Genomic DNA, 11,207 nt, shown 5'->3' on the forward strand with positions numbered 1-11,207 from the left:
TTGTTGCTTCTTGGTTATTTAAAATTGGCCACTGCTCCACTGTTGTCACAGTAAAGAACAAGTGGTTTCTTCACTTCTGGAACTACTTCCAAATCTGTGTAGAACTTTTTCAGCCATAGAGCCTCCTTAGCTGCTTCACAAGCCGCTATACACTCGACTTCCATGGTGGAGTCTGCAATGCTGGTTTGCTTAATGCTTCTTCAGACTAATGCTCCTCCTCAAAGAATAAACACTAATCCATAAGTCAATTTCTGACTATCTCTTTCTGATTGAAAATCAGAATCAGTGTAACCAGTGGGGTTCAGGTCTCCACCTGAATATACAAGCATATAATCTCTAGTATTTCTAAGATACTTGAGAATATTCTTCACTGTAATCCAATGACTCAATCCAGGATTGGATTGATAACGACTGACTATCCCTACTGCATAACAAATGTCAGGTCTTGTACACTCATGGCGTACATCAGACTGCCTACTGCTGAGGCATAGGGATACTGTCTCATGTCTTCCTCTTCCTGAGATGTTTCGAGACACTACTCCTTGGAAAGGAATACTCCAGAATGGGTTGGCATATCACCCTTCTTGGAGTTTTGCTTATTAAAGCGTTGTAGCAGCTTATCAATATAAGTTGCTTGAGACAGTGCCAAAGTTTTGTTCTGTCTATCTCTAAGAATCTTAATGCCCATAACATACTTGGCTTCTCTCAAATATTTCATTTGGAATTGTTTAGCTAACCTGTTCTTTACATTTGATAATGTCTCTACATCATTCCCAATGAGTAGGATATCATCAACATAAAGAACGAGGAATACTACTATACCATCTTTTATTTCTTTATTGACACAAGGATCGTCAACATTTTGTTCAACAACCAAATGTTTTTCTTGTGTCATCAAATCTAAGATTCCAAGATCTAGAAGCTTGTTTGTGTCCATGAATGGACCTAAGAAGATTGCAAACCTTTTGCTCTTGATCTTTTAATTTGAACCCTTTTGGTTGAGACATGTAAATGGTTTTGTCAAGGTAGCCATTTAGAAAAGCTACTTTGACATCCATTTGCCAGATCTCGTAATCCATGCACGCAGCTATGGACAAGAGTATACAAATGGATTTTAGCATGGCTAATGGAGAAAAGGTTTCTTCATAGTCAACCCCTTCTTACAGGAGAAAAGGTTTCTTCATAGTCAACCCCTTCTTTCTGTGTGTAACCTTTTGGCTACAAGCCTTGCTTTGAAAGTCTCTACTTTCCCATTCACTCCTCTTTTCTTCTTGAATATCCACTTGCAACCAATGGGTTTGATATTCTCAGGTGGATCTTCAAGAACCCAGACAGAATTGGAATACACCGATTCCATTTCTTGGTTCATGGCTTCTTGCCATTTTTCCTTGTCAGAATGATTCATTGCATCTTCCAATGTCAATGGATCGTCTTTGTTTGTGTCAGACACAAGCATTTGAACTTCGTGTTCATAGCGTGTGGGTTGCTTACTAACCCTCCCACTACGACGAGGTTCTCTACTATTCTGACTAGAACTAGTAGTTTCCTCTTGCCGTTTTTCATTGGTCATTGCTGGTGACTTTTGCAACTTCATTCGAGATCATCTCCTCCAGAACAACCTTTCTGTGAGGTTTGTGGTTATTAACATAGTCATATTCAAGAAAAGTTGCATTTGTCAATACAAATGTTTTATTTTCTTTTGGACTATAGAAAATTTCACCTCTAGTCTCTTTGTAATATCCCACAAACATACACACTTCAGAGCGCGTTTCCAACTTCCCGGTCTTCCCTTTTAAGCACGTATGCAGGACACCCCCAAATTTGAAAATGGTGTAGACTAGGTTTACAACCATTCCATAATTCTATGGGTGTCTTTTGGATAGACTTAGATGGAACATCATTCGATATGTATAGAACACATTGAATCGCATATCCCCTGAATGACAGTGGTAATGATGAGAAACTCATCATTCATCCAACCATATCTAATTACGTCCTATTCCGACTTTCCGAAACATCATTTTACTGTGTTGTTTCAGGTGTAGTGAGTTGGGATTGAATGCCATGCTCACGTAGATGGTTCTTGAATTCACAATCCAAGTACTCTCTTCCTCGATCAAATCAAAATTCTTTTTAGTGAATTACCTAATTGCTTTTCAGCCTCTGCTTGAAATTCTTTGAACTTTCCAAAAGTTTCAGATTTTCTTTGCATTAAGTATAGGTAACCATATCTTGAATAATCGTCAATGAAAGTGACGAAATATTCATAACCTCCTCTTGCTTGTACATTAAGTGGATCGCTAACATCCATGTGTACTAGCTAAAGTGGTTCTGTGGCTCTTGAACCTTTAGCAAAGAAAGGTCTCTTGGTCATTTTGTTTTCTAGACAAGATTTACAAATAGGGAGAGATCCAATAAATGGTTCTCTTAGAGGACTATCCTTTACAAGCCTATTTATTCTGTCTAGACCAATATGGTCCAATCTCAAGTGTCACAGATATGTTTCACTATCGGAATCAGTTTAATAGATTTAGGATTAGCTGTTTTTTAAATAATTCAAAATTATAAAAAAAATTGTCATTCATTATAAGTATGTAAACTTTATTTATCCCAAAACATTTGCATAACAAGTAAATAGATAATTTCTTTAAATAATAACTACTTTATTAATAAAAGAAATAAATGTTATGCAAAAATAGAAATAAGTTTCCAAACATTAATAATCAAAATTACTAACAATAAACTAAATTTCTAGACTGTAGTTTTCTTTGTTTAAAGAAATCTAAAATTTCTAAAACGAAATAAAGAAATTTAAATTGTTCAACTAACAATAAAATTACTAAATAAAAACTACACTCCAACTTCTCCATCTCTTTACTTTCTATTCAAATCCTCATTAGTCTCTTTCTCCTTTTCAGGGTTATGATTCTGCGAAAGGAAAAACAAAAGAAAAATAGTTTAGTGACATATCACTACTACAAAAATTATATGATAAGTCGGTTAAAAACTGACATCTGAATGTTCATAAGTCGGTTGGGAACTGACTTCCCATGCAGTGACTTATGATGTAAAAACATGGTAGGTCAGTTGGCGCCAAACCGACATCTGGTGTAAGACATGGTACGTCGGTTGCAAACCGACCTCTAGTGTATGACATGGTAGGTCGGTTGTACACCGACCTCTGGTGTAAAACATGATATGTCGGTTCACAGCCGACTTATGGTGTAGACATCTATTGTCAGTTTTAGTAGAACCGACTTATGGTGTTTTTTTTCTCTTAAAAAGTGTATTATGCCCAAAACAAATCATGTTTTTTTATACAAACAAACTGAACAAAACAAAACATATATCACAATAATATAAAATACTAGAATTTGAACTAAGTATCTAAAATAACGAGTCTTAAGTTAATTACAAAATGACTCACATAAGCATTGTAAACTATAGTTAGGCAACAAAAGTGTGTATATCTTCAAGAAAGTCTAAGTTAACATTGTAAGTATATCTCATTAAAAGTCTAAGTTAACAAAAGTGAGTGGACCTATGTAGTACTCATCAAATCCATGACGCATTGTGCCCATTCTTCACGTACTTCATTGATCTCATCCTTTGTGTAATAGTTCTTCCCGCCACACTAAAATAAAATTCATTGCATGAGTTGAATTAATATATTTAATCTTAAGGTAAAGCTAGAACTTTAATAATGAATATTTTCACTTACATTACTAGTTATCCATCGCATTGAAAACTCATTTGTCACGAAGTCCTTCATCATCCTCATAACATAGGACCCACATTGTACTGATTGTAATGGTTGACGAGGACACTTAACTGTTCTCCACGCGACTTCCTTAGTTTTTGCATTATTTGTGTGTAAATGTTGAAAGACACTAAATAATAATAACATAAACATTTAGATGTTGTTAATTTTAAATGAATTAAAGATTATGCAGTTAATTGGTAAGATTTTTACCGAGAAATGAGAGATTTGATTTCATCTGGTGGAAAATTGTGAAGAGAATCCAGGAAATAGCACAATTGGTGATCAAAATCAATTATTATAAGCATCCAATGCTTTCTAACAAAAACACAAAAATATTTCATTATTAATATTATATATATTCACTAACAAAATACTAAAAGTAAAAAACTTACCCCTTATGATATGGCAACAACCACATCTGACCCGGATTTGAATCAAGCATACAATTTGATACCCATTCAACTCGCTCTTCTTTAGTGGATCCAACATTTGATAACCAATGGTTTTGACCTATATACTTTCTCGCATCTCCTTCTCTCATCTCAAGTTCGACTAGTTTCATTACTGAAGTTTTTTTTTTATCTAACCATTGTGATCAGTGGTTTGTTTTATTATAGAATATGATTTTTTTTATTTGATCAGATTTATTCTTGATTTAACTTTTTATTTTTCATCTTATTGTGCATATGCCCTTTTGAGTTTTGACCTGACGATAACTCCTGTAGTGAGAAAGAATAGCTTTTTGGCATGGGGTTTATACTTTTTTCCATTCTATTTTTTCAGTTTCATTGGTTTCTTTTTACTCACGAAATGTAGCTTTATTTTTGTAGGGATTTGAAATGGAAGCATTGCATTAGATTTGTTAATGCTCGAGGTATATTTCAAATAAGAACTTTGAAAATCTTGCTCTGTTTTGCCTCTTTGAATGTTTCTATTTGGCTTTCTTTATAACATTGAGTGAGTTATAAAATGTACTAGTCGAAGAAGTCAAAAGAAAAAAAGGTCAGGAAAATGAAAATAAAATTCCATATATAATATGCTTAAGAAGTTTTTGTAATATGTTTTTTGTCTTAAAGTAGTTATTCTTATGCCCAGAACCAGACTCTGTTGTTTTTATTTTTAAAATAGACACCAGAATTTGATTTAAAAAAAAAAATCATGATTGTGCTGTATTTGTAATCATGACAGGAGAGTAATAACATATATAGGGAGAGAGAAATAGAAATTGAAGTGCACACATATGAGAGATCAATGTGTATATATATATCCAAATATATTAAGATACATATAGAGAAAGAGAGGTTGGTGAGCACGAACATGAGAGATCACTTTTGTAGTCCAATCAACATCAATAGACTTTGGCCTTGAAGACATGGCATGCAAACATCTTAATTCGAACTAGAATAAAAACTAGAAAAGGTACCGAAGTTGGCTTGAGGAAGTGCCATAGTAGAAACACGCAGCAAGTAAAATGTAGATGTTCAATAATTGTTTGAGATGACTTAGAAGATATTGATTGAAGCTTATATAGAATTAATAGACTCCGATAGGATAGTTAGGCAATAAAGTGTGGCTTTTTTCATGATTTAAATTTAGCAAAAGTAGAAAGGTGTGTCAAGTAAAGATGACTCAAGGTGTGTGTGACATGTGTGGCGTGGTGTGGCGGGGTTGAGTTAAATAGATAAATATGTATTCAAATGGGTAGAATATATAAGTGATCCGTGTCCTTAAGAACCACAAAAGAGACAAAAAAATTGCTATTGAAAGAAAGAGATAATCATGATCAAACAATGGCCATTTTACAATTTTGACCAATCTCTCAATAGTTTTTTAAGTATTAATTAGTAGTTCAAATGGATTATATTATGTATTATAAGTATCATGCTAATGAGTAACTTATCATTAATCAATATGACAAAATATTAGCCACTTATCATATATGTGTATATATTTTTTTTTCAGTTTGCTACAACTGAGTAATTGAGAATAAGCAACTTATTGAATTGTGCTAGCTAAAGGACTCTTAACTTTCGAATTGGAGAGGATATCTTTTTGTTCTTTGCTATTTGGAATTGCTATCTATTTATTTTTTATACAATAAAACTAATCATTATAGTGTATGATTGTTTAATGGTTAGAATGTTAAACACCACAATACGTGAAAACATAATTACTTTATTATTACAAAAGCAATTTCACCAAGACTTGAATACAATATTTTAGCGCTGTCATATTCCTATTAATACACTATCTTTTTAACTTAAATTTTGACAGAGCTTCCCCATACCAATAAAAAAATAACAATGCAAGCACAACATAATTTAAATATAAGAAAATAAAACATAATTCAAGATGAATTTTGGCAACATTTCTCTTGTAATAGTGACCTAACCATCTGTCAATAGAGAACCAAGCAATTCAAACAACACACAATAAGTTTCTTCCTTATATCTCCGCAGCACACAAATAAATTTCCCAGAAACTACTTCACTAAAATACACAAGTTCTCAACCTTCTATTATCACCGCAACACACAATTTTAATCTCAGAACCTACTTCACTATGGATGAATATTTAAGATATTCAAACTCCTCTAACATTTTTATAATAATATTTATAAAAAAAATAAGAGAACATACGTACCTCTTGCAATTAACAATAATCAAGCAAATTAATTCACTTGGCAATGATCCTTGCTAATATTTCCACCCAAAACCTACAAAATTAAATTAATACCTTAAAGATTACTAGACAAATAAAAATTAAGCTCATTGATCATTTAGAACTTACAACCTTAATGAGTATATATTATAGTATAATACAAGATTTAGTCAAGATTAATAGATAAGAGATTAGTCAAGATTTACATAAATACTTGGCAAAGCCCCATGGCCTCAAGTCAATGATGGGGAGGAGTTATGCTACAAGGAAGGAGTACATACAAGTATTAATATGAATGTACAGAGCAAAATAAGAAGCCCAAATTCCATATATATAAAAAAAATCTAAAAATGCTTATATATATAATTCATAATCAATAAAGAAGATGATTAAAGAAATGAGAAATTACTTTGCCATCATACCATTTTAGTCAAGGTGCAAACGTCACTTGGAGTGTCAGGAGCACCATTTTTTCTGTCTTTTTCTTATTTCTTCTTTCAATATTTGTCAGTATTGAAGTGACTTTGCTTTTAGATTAGGCTATCTAAGAAAACTATATGACTTATTCACTTCTTTGTCTTCTCTAGTGAGGACTACTTGTTACTTGCTCTCAAGTCTCAACACGACTTCTTCTAGAAAAAAAATGGTCATGAAAAAACAACTTTCTTGTATTGGAACTCTGGAATTTGGTGTAAAACAGATAAGAGATTTGTTATTATACCTGATTATCTACAGCCCTGCACATGACAGAAGAGGGAATTCAAGTGAGAATGATTTTGTGCTGGAAATAAATACCATTGATAATAAAATCTAAAGAACAAATTTTGTTTAGCATGGACAACAAAATGGTTAAGAATGAGTCAGCATAAAATTTTACATTTCTCAAAATGAGTGCAAAAGTAGTTTCTTTTTTATTGTAAATGAACATATTTTGAACAACTTCCAATATAGACAAATTGCTTCTTTCACCATATCAATAAAGATGACTGATATACACAAGTCAAGCCAAGCCAAGCAACTCCATGCAGTGAAGAAATATGAAAACCTGAATGAAACAGTTATGATACCTTGCCCTTGTAGCAATTCCCAATGCACAGGTCCGGTAGTCATGTTGAAAGCCCCAGGATAGCATAGCAAGTGAGCACCTGCAACAAAAAAACTTCTATGCTGTCAAGTTAAATAACTAAACAGAAAATTTGTTTCCCGAGAAAAGAGTAAAATGGTTTGTTCAGAGCAGTTTCAAAAGTCAATTATAGGAAATCAAAACTACCGTAGTTAAATAAAATGCCAACCTCTTGCTGCATAAATCATTGCTAGTTCCTGGAACCGAAGATCATAACATATACCTATACCGATTCTTCCCACATCTGCATAAATTATTTAATGGTTAATTTCTCATCAAAAAATTGTATTCCCTTTTATCAGCAAAACGAAATTTGCCAAAACGAATGAACAAGATAGTGTGATCATCAAGAACCTGTGTCCACAATTGTAGGATTATGGCCAACAGTTAGAGTCTTCGATTCAATAAAAGTAATCTTCCCAGGAATGTCAATATCAAAAAGGTGTATCTGCATTTACATGAATATGCAAATTATTGTTGCTGAATTGATGACCACCAAAATACTAAGCAATATAAAGGAATTAAAATATAGTCTGCTCAGTCCTTTATTTTTCCGATAAGCATCAGAAATGACAAAGTGGTGGTGGATGAGATAAGAGAACCGAAGGAAAAGCCCAACTAAGTGATAGTAAATATCAAAGATACTCTGATCATCATAAAAACCCAACTGAAAGACATAAAATCACATAATGACATTGGATTCACTGGAATGTTGTCTCACATTTTTAGATTGGTAATTCCACTCGCAAATTCTTGAAAAGTATTAAGTAATTCCACATTTTCCGGAGTAAGATAATGGCTTCTTCTGGAAAAAAAAAATGGTCATGAAAAACCCAGATAATGATATATAAACCACAATGGAGAAGAGACCAGAGAAACTAAGAGAAGGATATCAATCCACATATACGCTTCAATCCATAATTTATATATATATATATAGAGAGAGAGAGAGAGAGAGAGAGAGAAATCACCAACGAATTGAGGAGGAGCTGCTGCCGACCGGAGTTGAGGAGTCGCTGTAGTTGCCGGAATGAAGAAGACAAGAATAAAAAAATTTCGTGGGGGTGTACAGTGAAGAATAGGAGAATGCGCGAGATTTGTGGTTTTTTTTTTTTCACCCTAATTTTAACATGATATGTCAGTCCAATAGCAACTGACATATGATGTAGCATAATAAGTCATTTCTAGAACCGACTTATGCTGTTAAAGCTAAATATATATAATTTTAACATGATAAGTCAGTTCATTAGCAATCGACCTATGTTGCAGCATAATATGTCTGTTATAGAACCGACTTATGATGTTAAAATTAAAAAATATATAACTTTAATATGTTGATATTTTATTTTAAAATTATAAATCTCCAACTTATTTACTTTTTTTTCTAATATTTATAAATATGTCATGTATAAATTAAAATGTTTTCTTATTAAAAACTAAATTAATTTTTTTTAATTCTGAATAATTAATTAATTAATATTTTAAAAATTATAATATATAATATTAATAAATAAATAATTTTTATACTTATTGCATTCACAAATCAATTATATATGTGTATTGTTTAATAAAGTAATATATTTTAAAATTCAAATAATACAAAAACAAATTAGACTATATCTTTAACAATATATTTTTATGACATGATAGGTCAGTCCATAGAACCAACCTACCATGTCACATGAAAAGTCAGTTCCTACACAACCGACCTACCATGTCATTTAAAAAAATATTAATTAAATACATTAAAATATTTATAAAATTTTTTATTTTAAATTATAAATACTATTCAATTAAAATATTTTTTCATTATAAAATATAATTATTTTTTTATATTATAAATAATTGATTAATTTGATCCATGTCACATGAAAAGTCAGTTCCCACACAACCGACCTACCATGTCATTTAAAAATATTAATTAAATACATTAAAATATTTATAAATTTTTTTATTTTAAATTATAAATATTATTCAATTAAAATATTTTTTCATTATAAAATATATTTATTTTTTATATTATAAATAATTGATTAATTTGACTAATCTATTTATATTTCAAAACATTATAATGTACATTAATAAATATAAAAATTTTACATTTATTTCATACACTACTAAATAAATTATTGCATTTTAAAATTCAAATAATGTAAAATAAATAAAAATGTGACATGATAAGTCGGTTCATATAGTACCGACCTACCATGTTAGAAATGTAGGACATGGTAAGTCGGTCCACACAGAACTGACCTCCATGATTAACATGGGATGTCGGTTTTGCAGGAACCGACCTACCATGTCCACATGGTAGGTCGGTTCCGGCATAACCGACCTCCTATGCTTACCTTTGTTATACATGATATGTCGGTTCTGTGTAAACCGACTTATGAACATGCGGTAAGTCAGTTTAAGCGGAACCGACCTCTCATGGCCGATGACTGATGTCCAGATTGTAGTAGTGTATATTTTTGAATCTACTATCCAAAAATTTGAATATGATATTCATTGTATTTGAATATATTATTCAAAGTTGAAAAAATATATGTGAATCTTATTCACCTTTTTCGTTTGAGATAAACGATGACACTCGGCAAAGACTTCCTCTGTCATTGCTCGCCACATCTCATGTGCTGAGTCATAGAGTATATATTTTTCCTTTGTTTCGTCAGGCATGGTTGAAAGCATGCAATAACGTGCCAACCGATCGGATTTCATTCAATTTGCATATTTTTCATCTGCTTCATAGCTAGTAGCCAGAGGTGGTTCTGTTGGAGGTTTTTCACAGACAGTTGACATCTTCTTCTTATAAGAAAAAAATAGTCAACATGCCTCGAAATCAGTGTTGCATATTTTCAGGTTCAAAAACCAAGGATTTGAGAAAGGCATCGGTGTGTAATTCATCAATAGACATTTTTCTTGTAATAAATATTATTATATTTAGTGTTGACGCGGTTCTTCGGCAACAGGTAATTAAGAGAAGGAGAGGAAGGGATTAGTGCTGAATGTAGAACCGTAACAGATATAAGATCTCAGGGAATGAAATAGGTGACTCAAGACACGTTTTTAAGTGGTTCAAAGGTTAAAACCCTTCTACTCCACTAGTCAATATTATTGATATATTCTGGGTATTTGGTTACAAAGTATATCTCTCCAGAGACTATTTTTTCCAACCCTTATCAACTCCCAGGGTCTCCATATTTATAGGAGAAGGCACCTGGAAGTTGGTAAGGAGGTCATCCCGTGACCTTCTTATTTGTCATATCAACTCTGTGACATTCATGATTAATTCCTAAACCTGACACATAAGTATGGTCAAATCGATAGGTAAGGAGATAATGGGCCGCACGGCCCAACCCAGCCGTGGGTGTCTGAACACGCACGTTCCTGCAGCGTGTCCGAGAAGTCAGGGAGATATCGGACACGTGATGTTAGATATATGCACGTTTATCTTGTGTGTGTTGACTTTACAAGGGGTCATAGCCTCCATATCTAGCTCGTACCACGAGCTGTGCATCTGACCCGACCTTCGGCCTTCCGATTCTTTGCTCCAGTCTTGGGAGTCTTGGCGAGCCCTTGAGGATTCCTCGAGCTAAAGGGGGGTACGACCTCAAGACGGGATCTCCGACCTAGGGGATGTTTATGGACTAAGCATGATTA

General features: G+C 32.7%; 1 long non-coding RNA gene across 6 annotated transcripts; it reads right to left on the reverse strand.

Annotated features, from left to right (window-relative positions):
* Nucleotides 1-2,665: 2,665 nt before the first annotated feature.
* Nucleotides 2,666-8,679, reverse strand: LOC133823311 (uncharacterized). 6 transcript variants are annotated; one of them, XR_009888237.1, is made up of 13 exons: nt 8,519-8,678; nt 8,269-8,352; nt 7,902-7,995; nt 7,717-7,791; nt 7,492-7,569; nt 7,146-7,161; nt 6,847-7,056; nt 6,631-6,684; nt 4,156-6,479; nt 3,974-4,078; nt 3,722-3,890; nt 3,542-3,634; nt 2,666-2,928 (listed from the first exon to the last, which is right to left on the reverse strand). It is a non-coding gene; the product is annotated as an uncharacterized LOC133823311 (long non-coding RNA). The 6 variants fall into 6 exon arrangements; XR_009888240.1 differs by lacking the exon at nt 2,666-2,928 and having other exon boundaries at nt 3,302-3,634; nt 8,269-8,349; nt 8,519-8,679; XR_009888238.1 differs by lacking the exon at nt 2,666-2,928 and having other exon boundaries at nt 3,302-3,634; nt 6,847-7,053.
* Between the last annotated feature and the right edge of the window lie 2,528 nt (nt 8,680-11,207).

The sequence above is a fragment of the Humulus lupulus genome, chromosome 3 (assembly GCF_963169125.1).
Source record: "Humulus lupulus chromosome 3, drHumLupu1.1, whole genome shotgun sequence".
Classification (NCBI taxonomy): Eukaryota; Viridiplantae; Streptophyta; class Magnoliopsida; order Rosales; family Cannabaceae; genus Humulus; species Humulus lupulus.